Raw genomic sequence first — 16,085 nt, 5'->3', positions numbered from 1 at the left:
CTGGGAGGCACATTTTGTCCTCTGCTTATCGAGTGGTTTATGGTGTCTTTTGCTAACTAGGCAAAATAAAAGTTCAGCTGTACTTTTGGTGGCTGCAGAGGAATACGATTTTGGAAGATTGAAAGAACAAAGGTGGTGCTTGCTGCAGGGCCAGAGGCAGTGGAGCAAGGCTCGTTCACTGCGTTTTGCACAATGGCTGTGGCAGCAAGAGACAACATTATTGGCAGGTAAAAAATATGTTCAGAGACGCTTTACACAGCTGGTGATGCTGCCTCTAGCACCTGCGGTTAATTGTGAAGCCTAGTGGATCAGAAATGCCTTGTCCTCCTAGTTTTCATCTACAAGCTCAATTGAATCTTTATTACCCCTTTTTAGTGCTTTTCCAGTGTTTCTGCAGAAGAGCAGGGCATTATGATTACAGCATGGGTGATTTTATGGAAGGGTATTGAACTCATGTCAACAACAACTCGTACATAAGCAGTGCAAACTTTAGGGCACTGGAACATAAGCTCCATCAGAAACGGCACAACCATCTAATTGAATGTAACAATGTGGATGTGGAAAACTGTGTTTAAAATTATCGAATTCATTCCAACTTCTGCTCTTCCTCTCAGAAGAAAGCGTGATGTTGTATTTGCTTCCTAGAAGCTTTGCTTTTCTTCAGTGCTGAAGAAAAGGGAGAGGCTGTTGCACACAGGAGGGAAGATGATGGTCTCAGTATTCACTGCCAAGTGGTGTACAGCCTGTGCATTGCTCTCCATGAGGGGCAGAGCTTCATTAAGGAAGGGTAGAGGGTAACCATATGGTACCAAAATATTTTCCATTTCTGTCTGTTTCTGCGCCATCTCCAAAAGCTGTTTTTCCATGTCCCTGCCTCTTATAACCCTCTTTTTTTTTTTTATTTTTTAATCGTCTCCTCTTTCTACAAGACCTGCCCTCACTTTTTTCTCCCCCTTTTCTGGTCCCTGGCCAGACTTCAGGTTCTTATATGTTCTGCCATTTCCTTTCCAGTTCCTGACCCAGAAATCTGTCAGGTGTGCTGGGATGTCGCTGGGACAGAACTGAAGCGGTGGTGGAGTGGGGGAAGGAGTTAAAACTGGACACTGGGAAGCTTTGAAACAGAACACAATAGTTATTGTGCTAATTTTCATCTGCATAGCAACACTAATGTGATGATTTTCTCTCACTCCTGGAATTCCCCTCCTATAGTCTCCTCCTGGGCTGAGCTGAGCCCTGGGCTCAGCCTGGAGACCAGCATTGGCCACAGGGACTTGGACAGTGACTGTATGGTTTTGAATTGGTGGAAGGGCTGTTGGGAAATTGATGAGAGGCAGAGAAAAAGGTAGTAACCTCCTTGTGCAACTCTGCTGGCTATCCTTACAGTGGAGGACAGATGCGATCAGGAGGTTTGTCACCAAGGAACAAAAAGGGTCTTGTTGAAATGGCAATGGCAGCTGGAGCAATAGGCAGCAATGTTTCTGTTGGAAGGATTCTCGCAGAGGTTCTGTGAGGATGAGAGGTCAGTATTACTTTTATAGGTGACCCCTCAGAGAGACACTCTTACCTTTGAATGTATTATCTTGATTTTAAATTTGGTTTTAGATCATCTGAAGGTCTGCACAAATTGCATAGCAAAAATAGACTTTTGTAATAACTTTTCTGAAATCAAACCATTAATACTGCTGAGACTGTGATTAATGCAAACTGAATATCTTAAAATCTATATGCATCTTTAAATATCTTACTTTGAGTAATATATCTTATAAAAGGTAAAGGTAGCTGAAAGCTCAGAGCATCATTCAAACTGTAAAGCAAACTACTATCTCAATTGCATTTTCTCCTATACCTGCTATCTTGGTAACCATGCTTGCATTCTAATAAGCTTGTTTTTTTAACCCTCATGGTACCATCATACTGAGTGAGAAAAGGTGGTTAGCTGGGAGGAAGGAGACTTTTTGATATTCCATAAATGCAAGTGTCCCAAGGTGTATTTGTCACTGCTTAACACTGCTGTGCCATTTGGAGAATGCCAGAGGGCAAACTTTGAAAAGACATAAGAAGCACCAAGAGTGAGACAAAAAATGTTAGAAAATGCCGTTGTGACAGATGGTGAGATGGTAGGCTGTTCTCAGATGGAGACATGTTGAAGAGCTTTACTCCTCCTGTCTGGACAGCTTCTTCAGAACAGGCTGGGGGCAAAAATGTCCAGAAAGCCTCAGAATGGCTTTCATCTGTGAACTTCAACTACCAGCAGAAAAAAGGTAGCTAGCAGCTCTCTAGGTAGCTGTATTAGAATTGAACACATTCTGCTAGCAGTGTTGGCTGTCCACAAAGATCTGTCAGGAGTCCTGGCTGGAATTCATCGTGCCTTGGTTGAGAAACATTAGTGCTGGCCACAAAACGTGGAAGTGCGATGGTGGTCTTCCTAGCAGCTATCAGCGCTGTTTGGAGCCAAACCAGCACCTGCTGGGAGCTTTTTTTGTCAACGGACCTTGACTTAGCTTGCAGTAGTGGAGTATCCAGATGCTCCCTTCTCGGTTAGTGGTCCTGCTGGATGTATACCATCAGGTCTGGCACTATTCTGGCAGCTAGAACTGAGCACAGAGGTGTTTCTTTTGAGTAGATCTCTACTAGGGTTTGCTCAGGTTTTGACTAAGATGACTGTTGCAACCTTGAGAAAGGTATGTAGTTCTGCAGCTGGAATGCACCCAGCTATGCAGCAGCATTTAAAGTGGAAATGACAGCTAGGCACCTCATGGAAGCAGTGAGCTTCCAAGTAAACTGAGGGTGCAATGAAGGAAAGCCGCAGGAAAGTTAACTCAAAATGTAGAACTGCTTGCCTTATCAGCTGACTCTGAAGATAAATTGATAAGTCATTTTCAAGCAAGTGTTCCATTTCACCAAAAGTATATACTAATTATATAGATGTTATCCTGCAGACATGAGGCATTTCAATTTAAAAAAAATAATTAAAAAAAAGGAATAAACCTTAGCATCTTTTACTTCCTCCACTCCCTTCTGTCCATCCCTTCTCCCATCTTTCAATCACATAGCCTTAATACCCAAATTAGAGACCTTCCTTTCTCCACACATTCAGAGCCTTTTGCGTACATGTAGTTTCCAGAGCACTGAGTGGGCTTGATGTACCATCAGGCTGGAACGTGTTAGGAGCTAATTCTGGGACGTGTGAGTACAGGAATTGTCATGGGAACGCAGCCGATAATCAAGAAGGATAAAAATTCCAGTAGGAAAACAGGCTATGGGAGGTTTCCATCATGTTGCTCAAAACAACCTTAAAGAGATAATGATTTTGCAATTATTTCAAAGGAGACACCATGCAGTGGAAATCCCTGACAAAGCAAATTACCAGTAATTAATAAAAAAGGGCACTTTAAAAAAGTAATTTCTTCTAGTTATACAAGGACATAAAACTGTCCTTCTAGACCCTATTAATGAAAAAAAAAAATTTAGGGAATTGGTTTCCCTCAGACTGAAACTCTGCTAATTAACATCATTAAAAAAAAATATTTTCTCACCTTTTTTTTTTTTTTTACTGTCAGAAAAGGAAGGTTTGAATTAGCCTACCACATAGCCAGCCGCTAGTCTTTTAATCCAGTTTCCTTGGGAAATGACGCTTACAATATCATGCTGTCTGTCAGTTCCCATGAGTTCCTTTTGAACTTATTGCCCAGTTTTAACTAAACTTGCAGAGATCAAGAGTCCCCATACATTTAATGAAAACACGCTGCCAAACAGACACAAGGCAAGCCCTGTTAGTGGGAAGGCATGTGTTCAACTTATTATTAGACATTAGAGAATCTGTATGAGGGAACAGAAGGACTGAAAACTTTTATAAGAACAAGAACTACAGGAAAGCAAGCTTCAAACGTTTCACTGCTCAGATAACTTGTTGGGAGTCACTATACTAAGCTCTATGATGTAAGTACTCTTAATTTTTTAATTCCAACCTGTGCAGGCCCTCCTGATAATTAAAGTGTCAACATTTCAGTGATGAAAAGTCGTATTGAAAATCAGTGATAACTTGACATTGCTGCATGCAGGGAAGATGGAAAGGTCTTGCGAAGGTCTGCAGAACCAGCTGTGAAAATCCTCTGTCACCTTGCTGGGTGGGAAGAGCTATAAGACCAAACCATCATTTGCTAATTCTTGTCCTTTAAACTTATGGCTGGCTACAGATAAAATCAGAGGCACATCTCTTATGTGGAGGCCTCCAGAACTGCATGCTCTGCTTAAAACTTATTTGCAGGTATTTTGCGTGTTCCCATACCAAGACAACAGACTGAGTAACCCTGAACTCGAAGCCACAGGGAAGCTCATCACAGGAAGATCTGTCAATCTGAGCAATACACGCATGGCCCATCCTTGCAGAGTTCAGGTACCTCTTACTCTTCAATGTATTTTTCTTCCTAGTTCTTTGTTAAACAGGGGAATGCTCCTTACCTTGCCTTACGAGTCAGGAAAGTGAGACCCAGGGAGACTAAATGGTGAGACCAAGGTCACACACTTTGGCAGAGGATGAAGTTAAACCCAAACCTTCTAAGCCGCGGGCCAGCAGCAACTCCGAGAGCCATCCTGCAGGAAGGAGCAGCCTTGGGCTCCCCGCAGGATGGAAAGCTCTTTCACATGATCTCTGCCCTTCTTCCCTCCTCAAACCAGCTCTGTGATTCCTGCTTGCACTGTTTCTGATTGAACTTTGGCATATCAGATGTCCCTGAACTGACCATCACACCATCACTTTTGAAGTGACTTTTATGTATATCCCAGTGCAAGACTCAATATTACAAACTTGCTTACAAAAATGGCTTGCTACCCTCCCTTTCAGCATTCATAAACTATGTCCAGAAATATTCCAAAGTAGTTGCTAACAGCCTAGATTGTGATTCTGACTGCATAAAAGATAAGTAATTTCAAATTATGAAAATTAACTACTTACATAATTTGATTTATTCTGTTATAGTCTCTGTGAGTTTTTAATCATGGTACCTTATCCCCAGCTAGTGCTCTGTTAAGGCTGAACTGTGACAGTATATTATGTGGTTCAGAAAGGTCCAGTGAGACCGCTAGGGTGGTATGAGGGAAAAACAGGTAGATGTTATAACAGAAGTTCTATTTCAGTCTCTTGCCTGTAATTATTCCATCTCTTTCTTATTGTGTTTATTCTATTGCATTTTGATTTAGCAGCCTCTTTAAGATCATGTTTAATATGTATATTTACATTTTGAATACTACTTTTATTGGAATGCCTGGTTCAGACTTGCTGAACTTTTGCAATCCATTAATGTGTCCCCCAGCTCAGAAATGACTTTTCGTTTCCCTGCTCCAGACAAGCAGGCACTATCCCAGAGTCCAGCCCAGCTCTTGCCTTCTTGCTAAGGAAGAACCACCCTGCAGCCCACTCACAGATGCTGGCATGGAACATGTTCTCCAGGGCAAGAGACTGCCCATCATTTAGAGGAACCAGGCAGAGGAGGAAACTCCAGAACCAGCAGATCCCTCATCCCACATGAGGCTGGAGGTAGCAGCAGCTTTCGTACCTCCGTTTTAGCTTGGTTTCCTCAGCATGGTGCAAGGAGGAGCAGCAGTTTCTCAGACAGCGCGGTCCAAACCTTGTTCTCCAGGACAAGCCTCCTGTCTTCAAAATTTCCTCGCAAGCAGTGCTGTAGTCAGCACCGAGCATAAAGGGGTGGTGGTGGCTTGTGTGTAGGACAGCCTGTTCAAACAAGGTTTTGCTTTTATAGTCACACACATAGCCCAGTGCCACAGGCTGTGGTACAGCCTCCTTCTTATCACAGTGGAGAATCTGAAAAGCAGAGGCTGCACTAGGAATATTTTTAACTTTTCAATTTATTTGTTCATGTATTTCCTTAGTTTTGATAGGGACCCTTCTTCTACCTCCCAATCACATATATAAAACAGAGTAAAGAACAGACAAGCACTTGTACACAAAAAAAATGGGGTCTGGGCACTGAGTACTTAGAAGTAACTTGGAATCTAAATTGCAAACAAATAAAAAGCTTAAGAGTAGCTAGCTGGATAACCTTTGAGAAGGCAGAAACGTCTTCTCAATTACCTCTTTAGTTCCTTCCTTTAGCACGTTATCATCACTTTGATCTAAGTTGAATTGACTCTAAGCCAGTTTATTGCAGTGTATGAGCTGCTCCCCTGTAGATGCTGGAGATGAGGCTCTTGCCTGAAAGCTAGGTGTGACACTGCTCACTCTCAAAGGCACAAAACGAGAGAGGTGAGAACAGATTCTTGTAGTTCCCTCCACTACAGAGACAGAGGAAAAACTGATTCTCACTTTTAGGATAGGTTTTAGAAGGAGATGAAGATGCAAAGAAAGGAAGAAAGGTCTTTTTCTCTCCTTCTTTCCCCCTCTCCACCCTCAAATCAAAATTACCTTCTCTTCTCTGGCTGGGAGGTAGCTGTGGTCTGAGAATGAGAACAGTTCTGCCCACAGGGTTTCTCCAGCCCTCCAGGATATTTCTTTGTTGCAGCTCAACTGTTTCAGAGCTGGCAGCTGCTGTAGGCAGGAAGAGGAGAGTCTGAAGAAAGGAGACAGGGTGCCAAAGTCTTTCTTGCTGAAAGCAAGAGCAATACTTCTTGATCCTTACTCTCATTGATTCCTACAACTCTTTAAAGGGCAGTACATCCAGTGATAGCACTTGCTTGACAGGTGTTGGTCCAGAAGATTTGTAACATGGAACATGAGGGGTATGATCTGTTCTCATTACCACAGAAAGAAGCTTTCTGTTTCAGTCAGGACGAACAAGTCTTTTATTTCCTATCATCTTCTTTAATTAGTTCACCAATTTATTAAAATCTTTATTTTTATATTCTTAATATCCTTGCAATGCTTTGAGTTCTTAGGTCAGTGACTCATACCTTCAGCTGTACAAGAGCAAACCTCTTTATATAAATGGCTTAATTTTCAGGCTGACCATGTAATTTTATCATTCTTCAAATGATCTATGCTTCTTTAGATTAAATGAATGAGTTTCCAGAAGGTAAGTGTGTTTGGGCTCAACAGAGAAAGCTTTATGTCAGGTTACTGCCAAAGAAGTCTACACAATATTGTCTCAATAAAAAATGAGAAAGTAAAAATCATTTAGTCACAGGTGTACTACACATTAGATATGCAGAAAAGGCATCACAAAATTATGACATCGGAAAAGTAGTTCTCTCAATGGTTAAGGGAACAAATGAGTTGGTCACACCTAGAATAAGTATTGCTTTTATGAAATGTATTGGCAGTAAGAAAGTCAGAATCGCATTTCTAAGTGAAGTAAGTTCTGATGAATTAAAGCAACTCCTGACATTTACGTGCTCCTTCCTGTGCAAATGGTGCTTTGTCCTACATGTATTTTCAACACATCTCTCTCTCAGTCTGCCTTTAACTTAGGGTCTATGCTGTTGCATTGAATTTCAATCTAGATTTCTGTGCCACTTCTATCAAAGTGCCTCACAGGTTTATGAAAGAAGTGAAGATATATGTACTGTCCCCTCTCTTTCTTGGTTACATACCTCTGATACATGCTGGAAGTCAGATTTCAGCAGACAGATGCATCCAGGTCAGAAAAATCTTGTTTGCTTTCTCATCTTTCTGCATTTTAAGTCCATTTTAATCCCATTTTTTTGCCAGATAAATTCTGGCCAAATCTGTTTTTCCAATATATCGTACAAAGCTTTTTCTTGCGAATTTTCTGATGGAGACAGAGATGAACAATTTCTAAACTGCTAGATGAAGTTCCCTTTGACTGTTACAAGCTGATATACATGTTACAATGGTCCTGGTAACTGTGCAGATGATCACCAGTTTATCCTCACCACACACCTGAGAAGTCAGTCAGCATCATTGCTGTGTTACGTGGGAAGATGAGAGGCAAACTCCCTGATCTAGCATATCATCCCTGACTTTGTCCATAGGCAGGGGTCTGCCTCTCTCTCTGAATCAATGAAATGAATGGAACAGCCACGTTTCCACCTTGCAGACTGCGGTGGAACATTCAGTAAAAACCAGGTGATGCTGCAGTAGTGGAGACCACATGAGTTCTTGAAGGAAGAGAAGCATCTCTGTGGGTCTGCAGTGGAAAGCATTTGCCAAAGAGAACCAGGACTCATCCTCCTCTTTCTCCGTCCTTGCCTCAGGATGTGTCCAAATACAGCAGATACAGCCCACTCTTGCAAATGATTTACATAGATGCAACACAGACACCGTGCTTCTAGTGTATTGTTTTTCTCTTGGTTTTCATATGTTGCATCAACTAGCCTTCCAAATAGGTCTTGAGAAAGAGTAATTTAATGGGATTTTCTGCAAACAGGTATTGAAAAGAGGAGTTTGCCAAAAATATGTTCCTCTCTTCATTTGGATGTAAATCAAATCCCTTGGTTTTCTTTTTGTACACTTTTATTCCAGCAGAGGTTAGCTCTGCCTGTGCTGGGGAAGGGTAAAACATTTCAAAGTGTGGGTGCCTGCACACCTAGCAACACAAAGTGCTGGTTTCTTCCTACTCTCCCCTCGCAGCTACTAACGAAAGCCCATTTCAGGCCCTCCTCTTAAATAGAGAAAAAAGATGCTTTGAACCAGGTCATCTATACCTTCAAGACTGCTGTAACAAGCTGCTTAGAGACCCATTCTTGCTGCTGTTTTGTGGCTTGAAGCCTGTTTGAGAACAGCCTGTAACGTGCAGGAGGAGCAGGAGAGCCAGAAAGCGTAGTCCTTCATGAGGTTAAAACTGCTGCAAGATGAGAAACCCCTGAAGAGCAAGAATTTGTGTCTAGAATGTGCTTTCTAGTTACTGAACTATTAGGGAAACAGAAATACTGCCATCCTGTTGCAACTATCTTCCTTTACTGCTGTATCAAAACTGTTAAAAAAATGAAGGTCTCTGTGCTCAATAACGTTTTGCCAAAGTTTGTTCTGGCAAAACTATTTGGGTGTATTCACAAATAATTATACTGCTTTAAATGGCATTGTTTCAGTGGATGTATGGTTCACCACAAATGTTATTTCTCCAGCTCCACCAGTTACAGTTGTTCTTCAACGTTAGCTCTTCAGAGCACAAGACAAGAAACATTTTGATGCTGAAGGCAGAATGTGTTTTCAAAACTATGTAGTTCTACTCTTTGGTTTAGCGTTTCTTATTTTCCAGTTTTTAAGTGTCAACACGCATTTCACGTTTTGCACCTAAACAAAATTCTCTTACCTAGTCACTGTAGTTTGAGGGCTGCTCTTGCGAGTGACAGCTCCTCCCACTCTTCTTTCCTCCCCTCCTCTTTGGTTTCACAACCTAGCCTTTTCCTTATGCCTTCTCCTCTTTTTCCCCACCAGTACCCAAGGAGGAAACCGTGTTTAAATATTCAGGAGTACTGTTCATGGCAGAATGCCGTATTATATAGCCCTGAAAAAGTACAAGATGCATTTATCCTCTTTTCTTTTTAAAGATTAAGTTACTGCTACATTCAGAATTTTTGTTAGTTGTCATTAATGACTGACATGCTTTACAGACTTTTGAAGTTTGAAATTAATGACTGCTTTTGTGAAATTAAACGTCATGCTTTAGACAGAAATCTTTCATGTAACCAGTGATGTGCACCATTGAGACAGCAGCTGCTTATGAAGGATAATGTCTAAAAAACTCAAAGAATCTCACTGTAAATCTAACGTCTGGTTTTCCTAATTAATATTTTTCACACTTTTCTGGTACGTTTTTCAAATTTAGCTTCTTAATACTAAAAAACAGATGAAGTTCAGTCCATCTATGCACCCCTTTTCTTTGTTCTATTAGAGAGATTTAGTAGTTTGAAATGACTGAAGTGACTAAATGTAGTCTGCTTATTTCTTACGTGTAGCTATATATAACAAGAAATGAGTGCCATTAGTCTAACAAACTATCAGGAGAGCCAATAAATAGTTTCAGTACAAGATCAAGGATGGGGCTAATGAGCAGCAGACTGGACTTGTTACCTGAGAATTGAGAGAAGAAACAGAAACGCACTGGAAAGAGGTAATTAAGGCGTACCATCACGGTGAACTTGCACTCCGCGTGTGGTTGTGTTGGCCCAGCTGCAGCCGTTTGGAGTGTCAGATGAATGTTAACTAAAGCACGTAGAGCTATTTTCCATTTTAGCGCTTGTTTCTCCTGATGGTGTTATCTGTTATAGGTCAAGCAGCTACAGATGACAGCTTAATAGGTCATCTTAAAAACAAAATATACACCCAGAGCTGTTGCCACTGATTAAAGATCACATATCTAAGTGCAGATGACACACTTGGCTTTTAGGTGGCTATGGTGGATCGAGAATTCCAGTGTGAATATCAAATTGTGTCACGATATCATACATACACAGCTCAGACTGTTGTTCATTAGAGACCATGCAACTGCTTCACCAAAGAGCAAGTCATTTTCTAGAAAACTGTCAGTGTTTGGAAAGCTCCCATTCTTTGCTGTTACTTGGGGATCTGGATAGCCCACCGCTTACAGGTACTTGCTGCCAGTACAGATGGTCACGAGCAGGCTCCACACTTAAGCCCTCTTTACTTGTCTTTCTTTAGTAGCTGTATCCAAAGATAGGTCGTTTCTAGGTCAAATTTGTCTTTACAGATAGTTCAAAGCACCACTGACTTTTGTGCCAAAAACTAATGGAGACATCCTAGGCTGCTCATCTTGCTGCTTCATTTTGTCATCTGTCTGGTGGTAACTGGCTTTCCCTGGACTGAAGAGAGCCTTGTCTGCTTTCCCCAAGGAGAAAACTTAGTGTCGCTAGGCCATTGTCAAAATCTGAAATGCAAACAAAAAACTTAAGCCTGAACCAAGTATATCTTAAACAGAAAAGATGCCTGTATCGCTGAGAGATCCTTGCTCCCTACCCTAAGTGTGGCTGGTGCCCACAATGTTCATGTTAACTCCATTTAGAGTCATGCAAACAGCTGTGCCCCCACTGCATGGCACCTAACACAGGTCCCTGTGGCTGAAAGACATTATTACTATTTTTCAGAGGTTTTATGGTTCAAAATACCTGAATTATGTGAGTGCTGACCCAGTGGAATGGTAGTTTGATAGCGTAATACCAAGGGGGAGATAGGTTGCGTGTCCTTGCATATGGCATGAGGGCTTATGAGCCCTTAAGGGCAGAAGGTCTGCTGGAAAATACTATGCAGGACAGAAGGATCCCAGTCTGGGTATGGTCTCAGCTATTGTGCTTATTTGAAATGGTATCCTCAGCAAATCACTTCCAAATCCACACCTGGCTTTTGTCTTGGAGGAAACTGGTTGGTTTGCTCTATAACAGGGTCCAAACAAACTAACATTGATGCAGTTTGGACGATCAGGAGGTAGGGACTTAACAGCAGAAGTGACAGTGTACCCATACCCACAGATCCTCATTATTAATAGAAAATAGTTGTTTATTCTAGATATAAACATCCTAAAATATTAATTAAAAACCAAAAAACAAACAAACAAAAAAACCCCAAACCGCACAACCACACAAGGCTTCTGGTCTAGATGAAAAGAAACACACATTTCATCTTTTCCAAAACAGGAGGGGCCTTTTTTGCCACTGGCAACTGTCAGTCTTCAGGTAATTTCATAATAAGACCTGCAGGACAGTCCTTGAGAAGAGTGAGAGTTAGCTGGAAGAAAAAAATTAAAAGCCTTCAGTAAAAGGCAGAGTGAGAATGAGCTTAATTTATAACGCTAATGTAAAAATTCTTTGTGCAGAAGAGATGGTAATGATGCCATTATGTTGGGGAAGCCCAATATAGAAGATTGTTTATATAGCTACAAGTGTTAGAGAGGACAGAATGAAAGTAATTTCCCTAGGAAAGAAATCAACAGCCTTAAATACATCTTTTACAGAGACCAAAATGCTATTAGCCTTCTAAAGGTTGACTTCCCTGTTTTCTTGAGTGGATAATTATATTGTTTGCTTGTTTTGTCCAGTACATTTGGATTTTTTCTATGTCATTAAATAATGTCAGTGTCATTTTTTGCTCCTGGCTGCTCCCTCGGGCAGCCCCTGGCCCTGGTTCATCCCCTCACTGTGCTGGGGCTGTCAATGGGTCCCATTACCAGCACTTGGTTCTGCCTACCTGCACGTGGCTGTGTCCCCTCGGCAAGGCAGTGCCCACAGTGGGGTCACCTCGGCTCCCAGCATGTCCTCCCTTGCAGAGCAGCCCTGCTCTCTCTGTTCCCCACGTGCCCACATTCAGGATGTGGACGGCCATGTAGCAGTTTTTCAAAAGGGATCCGCTGGTTACATCATCTGAACATGAATCAGCTCTGTGATATTGCTGACATATATTGGGATGTACATCTCTGCTTGGTCAGTCATTTTTGCAGTTATATTTGCACTCTTGGTTGTTCCTGCCCAAGAGTATCCTTGATACTTGTTCTATTCAGCTACATTTCTTAAAACAACTTTAAATTCTAACTCAATTGTTCAACCCGTTTGCATTCCTCTTCAACCCTTTATCACCTGCACACTTACCAAGTGTTCAAGTTATTCCCTCAGCTAAAATGTTAACAAATAATTAAATACTAATTATTATTAAACTATTAATTAAGACATTACATGATACCCAGGAGAGTCTCCTGGACAATCACAAGAGGTGCAAGCCTTACAACTTGACAGTACTTGTTATAATGAGTTATTAAGACCTATTTTCTGAGTAAAGTTTTCCAGACAATGGTACATACTCCTCCTAGTATTTTCACCCAAGCCACATTTACTGCTTTGTGTTTGTGGCAATGTTAGAAGCTTGTCCTGTAGTTACTAAGATTTATTATAACACCAGTTGGAGGAAAATACTATGATAACTGACTGGGCTGCATCTGTAAACAATACAGATATGGTCCAAATTTGCCTACATCCTCTAGTGGTTGAGATACCAATAAACCATGGCCTGAAATCTCTCCCAAAGATCATCTTTTGAAAATAGACATCTCTGTTTCAGTAGTCTCTCTTTCGGTTTCAGAGCACCCCCTTCTCATCAGTGACTCACTGAACCACAGTCATCGCAGTGAGTTAGGAAACTTGTACTCCGTGGGCTCCATCACCACCTACTGCAGTGGTTTGTCCAAGCCATGCTGAGCTTTTATAATCTAGCACAAAGCTGAGGATAAGAGAACGAGTACCGATAGCTACTTTTTTCCCATACTGAACTTCATAGATAATCTTACACTTAGTACAAATAAACTGAATAGATTTAATGCTATCAAATCATCAGCGTTTATGCTAGGTAAAAAGACAGGAATGTGTTCCTTTTCTCCCAGAGGAAGGATCACTCTTCTTCAGCAAAAGATCCAATTATGGCCCAAATCTATGCATCTAGAGACTAACAAATATGGTTATGATACAAAAAAATCATCTGCACTTACAACTGGAAAATGCTTGCTTTTCATATATTGCAGCAGCCCTACAATAAGTGTTACGCACACTGGCTTCTGGACTGGGGGAAAAACAACCGCCATGATGATTATTGCTACCCACACAGAAAGTTGTTCTGTCAGTTGTTGTTTCCTGTGAGTGCAATCAGTAGCAATCCAGGAAGTCAAAAGACCAGGAAACTCAGACAGCTGAGGACGAGGAGAGCGTGGTCTGCCTGAAACCTAGCTGCTGTGAGGTAAGAAAAATGGTGAGACTGGGAGAAAGAGGGAGGAGAGAAGATGCAGTGTGATGCTGAAGTCATGCTATGCTGCTGACCTTGAGAGTGATTCACTGAGCACCGTGTCCTCTGTCAGAGGTAGGAAGCAATAAGCAGAGAACATTTGGCATTCCCATCCATGAAAAGACCCAAGCCAACTGTTCTGCTCTCCTCATTCGGCTGCTGTAGGAACCAACTACAGTCAGCTCTAGGAAAGAAATGGTACTACGGGGAAAAGGAATGAAACTTGATTAAAATATACTTTTATTCCCACTACTGTGAAAAAGGGGGAAGAGGAATCCGACTCTTGTCTGTTTGCCCATAATTGTTATTGCAGACATGACTACACAGTTACAGGTGTAGTAATTAAATGCTCATAAACTCTATTTTGAAGCTCAAAAGTTTCTAAAATTGTCATATTTTTGATTGTGACTTATAGCAGCAGAGTTCAGAAGTTCTCCTCAAGCCAGGAGAAGCTGCCAAATGCAACCGTACTTCAATAGGTACAAAGTACCCTTTGGAGGAATTCCTGGTTTTGCGTTATCATAAAACATCCATCAAATTCTAATCACCTCTCATTACTGCACAAGCAGTAGCTTTTCTGGGTTAGGTAAGCCAGTTCCAGCCCTTCACACCTACTCGGTCCAAAATTTACATAATGGATCAGACCTTTCTGTGACTCTCTTAGTTTTTGTTTCTGCTCTCCTTTCCTCTTTCTCCAGCAGGTCACATTCCCAATGTTCCTTCATAATTCATTGCAACTTTTTGTTCATTCATATGGATTTTATATTTGGCCTCCATGAAATTGGTATGTGTGTTTGTGTACATACGCATATAAGCACACAGACAAATATACACACAAGTAGGTAGCTAGATCACCTTAGCCTCTCTTTGCACCTCATAGTGACAGTCCCGCTAATAAGCTATCTATGCAATCCAATATTCCCTGTGGCAGAGAATGACTTTTTAACTGTTTAGCACCTAAAGCATAACTGCTGTGTTTGCACGTGGGCCAGCTGAGTTGCTGATTCTTTTTTTGGATATTTTTGCTGTCAAACCTTTCTATTTTCCACCATCAAAAAAACCCCAGTTCAGTCAAAGCCTGAAAACGTAACACTGTCATTTAACATAGTGGACTAATGGTTTCTTAAAAAATGTGATGGATTAGGCCCAAGATTTTTCTAGGGAAAAATAATAAAAAAAGTGAATTTAGGTGGCCGCTTTTTCACTTTGATAAGCCCTATCTTCAATTTGGGGCTGCTTGCCACTCAAAACAAAACTTTCAAAATCCAGCTTGCATTTTGACAAGAAGAAAAAATGCTTAAACATATTCAACAAGGCTACTTGCTTGTATGCTGATGTAGTTTTTCAAAAGACAATGTCACAACTAGTGCTTTATAGAAGTCCTCTCATTTTTTGATGAAGCCAGTGACGTGGGAGTCCTTAGATCGGGCTTTTTGTAATGCTGAGCTGCTGATGCTTCACAGTGGAGCAAGCCATGTTTGCTATTTAAAACTAGCTATCCAGCCTTTAGTCTCAGGCTCTCTGCCTCTGTCCTGCAGAAAACCTGCAAATGCATACACAGCAATGTACGGCTGTAAGAGTCAAACCCAGTTTCGTAACTCTTCCTTTTCCAAGTAAGCCTCCCAAATTATGATGTGATATGCTCCTACTGTAGGCAAGGGAAACTCAAAAGTGTTTAGTCAATTCTTAGGATGTCTAGGTCTGCATAGTTTACTGTACTCCCATGTGCTTTTCTTCCTCCAGGAACTGCAGGAGAACTGAGGATATGAAGAGAGCGTGAAGGAAATGACCACCAATTCCCTTCCCTTACTCCATCACTAATTTGTAAGATGAACCATCATGAAAGTAACACTTGAAATTCAATATATATAATACACATTTCCAACGTATTCTGAAATGTGCCCTGGTTTTAATTAAAATGTGAAGTGTATACACTGAAGGACTTGCTTCTCTGCCAGGAGCAACTGCCTTGTGCAACTTTCCCACCGGGGACATCAAATGTCAACTGAAAAAAATACTTTGTTTTGTTCTTGCATTGAAACTTCTCCAACTTTATTACATTTGGAAACATAATGTAGTAGTAGAGGGCAACATTATGTCTGATACATATAATTAGTTTGCAAAAAAATATAACCAGGGGACACATTTTTGATAGAATCACTTCTTCACACAATAGTTGCAGAATAATGGATCACACTGACTGATCCTTCTTGCTAAATGCTGTGACAAAGTAAATGAGCATTTGTATAAAAATGCCATAACAGTTGAAGCTTGAATTAGAGAGTCTGTAACCTTTGTTTGTGATCATAAATTACAGAGAAACCCTTCAGGCAAGAATGTAACATTAAAAAAAAAAAAAAAAAAAGGCATCTAAAGCCAAGAGATACAACCC

This window comes from Gymnogyps californianus, chromosome 1, assembly GCF_018139145.2.
Source record: "Gymnogyps californianus isolate 813 chromosome 1, ASM1813914v2, whole genome shotgun sequence".
In the NCBI taxonomy this organism is placed as follows: Eukaryota; Metazoa; Chordata; class Aves; order Accipitriformes; family Cathartidae; genus Gymnogyps; species Gymnogyps californianus.
This window is presented reverse-complemented; position numbering follows the sequence as displayed.